Below are 8,887 nucleotides of genomic sequence, written 5' to 3'. Positions count from 1 at the left end.
GTGTGCAGTAGAACCTTGTTATGGTTTTAAAAATATTTATATATTTGGGTTCCCATTGATTGCTGCCTTGTAATACTTAGTTTCTACTGCGGCACAATAATTTAATTGTGTTGTAAAACTGCTTTATAAATGTTAAAAACTGTTTTAACACAAAAATTTTGTTAAAACAATTTTGTACATTTCATTATATGAAGTGGATTATTTCAAATATATATTTTATATCTGTTTAATGGAGAAAATCTCATCCTCATTTGGTTGGATTATAAGTGTGTTTTTGAAAATGAATATTTTCATAAAAACTTAGTGTTAAAATGCACTTGGCAGTGGGGTCGGGGCAGGTAAATTTACCCCATCACCGTGAAGTGCTCACGCGTTCAGTCCACCTTAGAAGCAGGCTCATTGATTGTTGGAGTTATTGCAATATTCCACATCAGTACATGAGTTCTGAGAAGTAAATGGCTTTTTGAAGATAGCTTGAATCAAGAACAAAAGCAACTGTGACCAAAATGCTGTCTAGGGCCTTGTGCAGTCTCTAACCTTGCCCCTACTCGAGATTTGAAAGAGGATCATCACTTTGCTGCATCCTCAAAAATAGCAAATACTATTTGTCCAAAACTAACAATAACAATCATATGACGAATGAGGAACACTGAAGATACACTGAATTCAGAAATAAGACAAATACCTAGTAAACACAGAGTCAATCGATTGGCTGAAGACAACGATTAGCACTGTGCAGTTGCCATCCAGGTTTTTTCAATTGCATGCAGGTTCACAAGTTTCTTCTGTTTAGCTCTTTCTTTGGTTCTTCTGCACTTGAATAGGACCAATTTTAAAATTCATCTTCCCCGAACTTTAAGTGATCACCAGTGGTTACTTTCGGGATTGGTAGCAGGACCTACAGAAGCTCAATCAGCCAACAGAGCTTCAGAGCTGATTTTTCCTGATGACATGTGACCGAGCAGTAAGTGGACTGGACTTGATTTGTGTCAGCAGTTGCTTTATAATGAACACTAAAATGTGAAAACCAAAAACCTGTTACCAGATTTCCAGTTAGTATCAGCCCCTGTTGTGTCCTGTGAGAAATGATGCAGTTGTTAGTTTTGCTCATTGATTTGGAGAGGAATATACCTCTCATCTCAGAATTCTGTGCGTTCCTGCATTAGACATTCTAGAAAATCTGCACCATGTTTGATTCCAGTTTTCATTAAGAGAAAAACAAAAGAAAGGAGAGAGAGTGGTTGCATGTATATAATCAAACTGATATAGGAAGAATGTCAGGTTGAATGATATGAACTACGTTTCACTTTCTATAATTGTTTAAAATGTATTCATCGAATATGCAGAGAATTGACTTGTTGCCTGATCCTACTGGGGTTTGGGACAAAGAGAAGTTGAAGGCACTAAAAATATTTAGAAAAGTATATAGTAAACAATAATAACTGAATATTGACTGAAACATACCCGGAATATTGTATAAGTTGTCACAGATACTGCTTAGAGAAGCTAAGTACTGTTTGTACTTTGGCCTATGTGACAAGAGGCTGATACCTCTTGCTTATACTTTGAAATTGTTAGGAGAACAAAACAACATCAAGTATGGTACCAGAGGGAATGGTGACTCACACATGATATTTGATAGAACTGGGCATAAAACCTGAAGAGAAAGAAAAGAAATGTTATTTCAGATTGTACTATTTCTAGGCCATTTATGTGAAAAGTTAGTCAACATACTAAGATTTTCATCACTGAAAAAATACCAAATGAATTAGTAACAAAGTGTTAAAATGATTATATTTTTGAATTGATTTTGTAGCAGCAATAATACAATTCTGGCAAAAATTTTGGACCAGAGGAGAATAGTTGATTTTTTTCTTAAATAACAGCAAAGATGTAATCTTCATGTAGTAACAGCCTAATACAGTATGAGAAAGAGGCTTTAGGAAGAGATGAGTGGTGAGGGTAGTTAAATCCAACATCCATAACCTACTAGCTTTGTGAGTTAATTACTTGGAAACTTCTCTGATGATGTAATCTTCTGAATAACTGAGATTCATAACATTTATAACAGGAGTATTATAAATAAAACAAGACGTGAAATCACCTACTATAATGCACGGTCTATTGTAAATCCTCAATAAATGTTCATTTCTTTTCTCCTGTATAATTAAGTGAAGTCCATGTCATTGGTAAACATCTTGGATGTACTTAGCCAACTTTTTCACAATAATTTCAGTGCACAATTAATTCAAAACAACAAATAAACTTTCTACTTCCTTTACAAAATGTTACCCTTTATGTGACATTTTATGAACTCTTATAAAAATGTCTAATTGGTTGACGTTGCATTGATCTCTTTATCATGTTTGTTTTCTGCCATAAAGTACATTTCTTCAACTCTTATCTCTTCTCCACATAATGTGTTCTAATAACGTAAAAAAAAATTCTGAAATTCTAAACTACCATCTAAGATGAGCTTTTCATCAGCAACCCAGAAATTTAATGAAAGAATGACACATATTTAATTACATCTCGGTTCTCGCATCTCTATTCAAAACATCTGCAGTGATTACAAACCAGTAATGTGTCATTTAATTGTTTTCTTATTCCTGCAAAGGAATAGAATAGCCTCCACAACTCATGGTAGGCTCCCTGGTTTCAGTTAAAATGCATTTATTCTTTTTAAAATATATTTGCTATTGGAGAAAAAGTTTAAATTTATCTGAGTACTTCTCAATTTTATTTGTAAAAAGAATATTTGCTATTCAATCAGATTTCATTAACTTGAACATGAGAGCAAAATCCTCACGTCTCCAATTGTAACACAGTAACAGTTGCTTGTAAGGAAAAATAATTTGAGACAAGAGTTAGCTCATTGTAACCACAGGGAAAGAGACAACCAGACAAATCTTATGATTTGGTCAAAATTTCCTCAAGTGGAGGAATTTCTTGACAATAAAGAAGAGTTCATGGAAAGCAAGTGTTGATTACATCATCCATTTATTTTCTTTATTGGTGAAAAAAAAATCTGAGTGACACAGAAATTAGTTACCTATAGCTCATATACTGGGAATTAACCAATCATTTCAGAGTACAATCTGTAATGGACAATATTTGATTCCAGTTATATATTAGAATGTATTGCAGAAGTCAGGGACCCCAAACAGAGGGACCAGCTGAAGCCATGGCAGAAGAACATAAATTGTGAAAATTGCATGGGCATTTATTAGTTCCCCAAATTAATACTTTTATAATTTTTTACACCTGTCTTTACTGCAATCTCTGAACATAAATTGTAGAGATTTCATGGACACTTATCACTTCCTCAATCAATACCCTTGTGATTTCCTATGCCTGTCTTTAATCTCTTAATCCCTTCATCTTCGTAAGCTGAGGAGGATGTATATTGCCTCATGACCCTGTGATGATTGTGTTAATTGCACAAATTGTTTGTAGAGCATGTGTGCTTGAACAATATGAAATCTGGGCACCTTGAAAAAAAGAACAGGATAACAGGGAAATTTCAAAGCTGGGTGTCTGGTGGAGACATCACATGTCAGCAGGTTCAGTGATATGCCCCTGAGCCATAAAATCAGCAAGTTTTTATTAGTGATTTTCAAAAGGGGAGGAAGTGTATGAATAGTGTGGGTCACAGAGATCACGTGCTTCACAAGGTAATAAAATATCACAAAGCAAATGGAGGCAGGGCAAGATCACAGGACCACAGGATGGGACAAAATTAAAATTGCTAATGAAGTTTCAGGCAAGCATTGTCATTGACAACATCTTATCAGGAGACACAGTCTGAGAACAGACAACCTGTCTGATCAAAATTTATTAGGTGGGAATTTCCTCATCCTAATAAGCCTGGGAGCATTATGGGAGACCAGGGCTCTGTTACAAAATGTCTATTAACATCCTTTGCCTTTTAAAAAGCAGGGAACAAGAGAGATAACCTTAAACTCCAATTGCCGGTGAGCCGGAGGGAATGGAACCATATTTCTCTTCTTTCAAAAGCAAATAGGAGAAATATCGCTGAGTTCTTTAGCTCAGCAAGCAACATCCCTGAGAAAGAGAATGTGCCCCTGAAGGTAGGCCTCTAAATGGCCCCTTTGGGGGCAGCTGTCTTTTACGGTCAAAGTCGAAGGGATGAAATAAGCCCCGGTCTCTTTTTCTATTACGGAAATAGAAAAGAACCCACGTTGAATATTGGGAGTGAGGTTTCCCCCCATAAGAATGGATGCTTTTGACAAGTTATGCCATTTAAACATAGTGTATATATATATATGAATATATATTTTCAGAATATATATATTTAAACAGAATATATATGTAAATTTTAATGTATAAGATATTCATTTGTTATTGAAAATAATACATACATATATGTGACAAGAGGCCAGTACCTCTTGCTGATACATCTGAGGTGATATTTCAGTGTAGTTTATGTATGCATTATTTTCAATAACAAATGATAATTTTAAAGATTTATGGGGTACCATGTGATATCTCATTTATGTATATGTTGTGGATTGATTAAGCTAATCAACATATCAATCATCTCATATACTTACCTTTTTTTGTGTGTGCAATGAATCTCTAAAACTAATTGCTCCTGTCAAACAGGAATCTCATACCCTTGATCAACATCTCCCCATCCTCACTGCTATGATTCTGGCTTTTTTGGATTTCACATGTAACTGAAATCATGTGGTATCTGTCTTCCTGAGCCTAGCTTATTTCACTTAGCCTAATGTTCTCCAGATTCATTAATGATGTCACAAATAACAGAATTCTTTCCTTTTTAAGGCTGAAAAATATTCCATTGTATATACACTAATTTTTCTTTATTCATCTGTCAATCTTAGGTTGATTTCATCCTTTGGCTATTGTGAATAGCACTTCAATAAACATGGGAATGCAGATATTTCTTCAATACATTGATTTCATTTCCTTTAAATATATACACAGAAGTGGATTATATGGCTGTTCTTTCTTTAATTCTCTGAGGATCCTCCATACTGTTCCTATAAATATTGCACTAATTTACATTTCCAAAATAGAGTGCAATTGTCCCCATTTTCTCATCAACACTTGTTATCGTCTGTCTTTTTGATAATAGCCATTCTAACACATGTGAGGTGGTATTTCATTGTAGTTTAAATTTGTATTTCTCTGAGGATTAGTGATCTTTTTCTATACTTGGCCATTTGTATGTTTTCTGTTACAAAATGTCTATTAACATCCTTTGCCTTTAAAAAATCAGGTTAATTATTTTCTTGTTTTTAAGTCTTTTTGAGTCAGAAGAAATTTATGTTATCAATTAGGTTGATTCTGATAAACTATGGCAGAGAGAATTTGACATCCAGTCTCCCTGAGGGTCTCTTCCTAATAGCCTAATCTTTCCTTTCTTTCGTTGCTTCCTTGATCTACCCAATGAAAGAAGAACTCTTCTCAAATGAATAAATCTGACACTATTATGCTTTCACTCTAATGAAGTCTTTGTTTGTATAAGTGTTTGCATGTATTTATATCCTTGTGAGCACAATATTTAAATATATAATAAACATACATCATATATGTGTATATATATTTGTATACATACATATAAACACACACAATAAAATTGAGTTAAAATAAAAAAGATATAAAACAGAAGGAAAAATAAGTAAAATATTAGAATGACATCAGAAGAGATTCATATCGTTGCATGTCAACACAGAAAAAAACTCAGTCCTGACCTTTCCAACAGCCAAAGCAAAGGGTAAAATGTTTGTCACAATATCTAGTAAGAAAAGTATTTGAGTAATTGATTACTTTAAATCTGACTTCGATAACTTAAGAAAAGTTCTTTTGTAGGCTAAATGTCACTAAAGTAAACATAATATTTAATTTCCTTTAGGTGTTTATTTGCTACTTCCTCAACTCACAATAGGATGATAAAACAAAACTTAAAACAATTTTGTAAAAATGTGTCCCAAACTTTTCATATGATAACAAAAGGTGCTTCTAATACATTCAGATTCCCAGGTTCTGTGCTAAACTTATGGAATCAAATCCTCCAGGAGAAAGGTTTGAGATTCGTTATTTTATTGTTGAATTTTATTTTAAATAATCATACTGTAATTATGAGTTCTTTTATGTGTTTGTTATTTTTGCAGTAAAATTGAACTCCATTTTATTTTGGTTCCACTATTTATTACCTGAGTGGTCTTAGACCAATTATTTTGCCCATCTTAGATGTATTTATAAACTTACAGAGCCAGATGTAACTCATACAGTTGTCGTGGTGTTGAAACGACGCACAGAATGTGCCACTCAGGTAAATAGTAAAGTTTTTATTCTTATCTCTACTTATTTCAAAAACGTCTCTGTTTCCTTTTAAAGAAATGCTTGACATTGCTAGAGATCGCTATGTAATCAGACTGCTCTTTTGGACCTTCAGATTATGCTATGTGAACAAATGGATTGTTTGCTTTTAAAGGCAGCAATAATAGGTCTCGGACTTGGAGACCTGTTCTAATTTAAAATATGCTGCCTTATTGTCAATCACAATTTTCAGACATCCTTGCCTCATATTTTGTGTAGGATATATAGTCTTTTCTAGTATCTCCTTAAGTCAGGCTCTACTTTGAATGAAAAGATCAAATCCTTTGGCTCTTAATCCATATGCTTCCTTTATTTTTAATAATGTATGAGCTCCAGATAAGTGCAAGGTCTCTGTCTAGGGATTTTACACCGAAGGTATATTTTTAGCTTTCAATACAACTCAATGATATAGATACTATTTTCTATATCATTTTTCATATGAAGGTACTAAGGCATAGGGAGTTTGAGAGGTTTCCTCAAGGTCACAGAGTTGGTGGTGACAGAATTATAACTGATCAGTTTGGCTCCAACTCACTGTTTCTTCCAGGAGGACATGCATTTATTTTTTCATTTTTCATTGTGGTAAAATACACATAAAATATATCATCGTAACCATTTTCAGTGTACAGTTCAGTGGTATTACATATATTCGTAATGTTGTGCAAACATTACTACTATCCACTTTCATCACTCTTTTCATCTTGTAAAACTAAGATGCCCATTAAACAATAGCTCACCCTTCTCCCCTCCTTGAAGCCCCGGGCAACCACCATTCTTTTTGCATATCTGTGATTTTGGTTACTCAAATTACCTCATATAATTGGAATCATACTACATTTGTCCTTTTGTGACTGACTTATTTCACTTAGAATAATGTTCTCAAGCTTCATCCATGTTGTAGCACATGTGAGAATTAGCTTCTTTTTAGAAGCCGAATAGTATCCCCTTGTATGTATACACAATATTTTGCTTATCTATTTGTTCACTGATGGACAGTCAGGTTGCTTCCAGAACTGATGTTATTTCTTCTTTAAAGGTATAGATTTTACCAATGAAATCATTAGGTCCAAGGCATCTCTTCATTAGTTGATTTTTGGTTACTGACTCCATCTTCTCACTAGTTAAAGGACTATTCAAATTTTCTGTTTCTTCTTTGTTTTTGTAGGTTTTGTGTTTTTAGAAATTTGTTCATTTCATCTAAATTATCAAAGTTGTTGGCATACGATTGTTCATAATAGTCTTTTGTAATTATTTTTGTTTCTGTAAAATCAGTAGTAATGTTCCCACTTTTATTTTTAATTTTAGTAATTTGAGTCTTCTGTTATGTTTCTTAGTCCCTCTAGCTAAAAGGATTAAGAGTTTGTTGATCTTTTCAAAGAGTAAACATTTTGTTTTATTGATTTTATCTGTTTAAGTGCTCTACTTTATTTACATCTGCTCTAATCTTTATTATTTTCTTCCTTTTGATAGCTTTTGGGTTCATTTGTTCTTCTTTTTCTAGTTCCTTAGATTATTAGGTCAGGTTGCTGATTTGAGAACTTTCTTGTTATTTAATGTAAACATTTATAGCTGTGAATTTCCTCCCTTAGCACTTCTTCCACTGTTTCCCATAAGTTTTGAAATTTTGTGTTTTCATTTTAATTCATCTTCAAATATTTTCTACTATCCTTTGTGATTTTTTCCTCTAACCATTGATTGATTGTTTAAAAATGTGTTGCTTAATATTCACAATTTTGTGAATTCTTCTGTTTACTTCTATTACTGACTTCTCCTGTTTTGTAGGCACAGATACAGTTTATATTTATCTTTTTAAAGCAGTTGAGGCTTAATTTGTGACCTAACATATGGTCTATCATAGAAAATGTTCTATGTGCCCTTGAGAAAAATGAATATGATTGTTATCATTGGATAGAGTGTTGTGGATATATCTATTAAATCTAGTTTGTTTATTGTGTTATTGAAATCCGCTGTTTCTTCATTTATCATTTGTATGCTTTTGTGAACCTGTTGAGGGTGGGATATTGAAGTCTGCTACTATTATTGTACAACGATTTCTTCCTTCAATTCTATAAGTTTTTGCTTTACATATGTTGATGGAATGCCATTAAGTTTATGAATATGTATAGTTGTTATATCTTCTTGCTGTATTGAATGTTTTATTACTATATTATGTCCTGCATCTCTCTTAACGTTTTGTTGATTTACAGTCTATCTTGTCAAGTATTAGTATAGCCATTCCTTCTATCTTTTGGTTACTATTAGCTTGGAATATATCTTTCCATCTTTTCACTTTCACTCTATTTACATCTTTGAATCTAAAGTGAGTCCCTTGTAGACAGCAAGTAGTTGAATTATATTTTTATATTCATTGTGCTAATATCTGTCTTTTGATTGAAAAGATTAAGCAATTCACATTTAAAGCAATTACTAAAAAGGAAGGACTTTACTTTGTCATTTTTCTATTTTTTATATTTCTTGTACTTTTTTTCTCCTTTTATTGTAAATTATTGTGTTTGGG

The sequence above is a fragment of the Piliocolobus tephrosceles genome, chromosome 11 (genome assembly GCF_002776525.5).
Source record: "Piliocolobus tephrosceles isolate RC106 chromosome 11, ASM277652v3, whole genome shotgun sequence".
Taxonomy (NCBI): Eukaryota; Metazoa; Chordata; class Mammalia; order Primates; family Cercopithecidae; genus Piliocolobus; species Piliocolobus tephrosceles.
Note: the sequence above shows the minus strand (reverse complement) of the source record.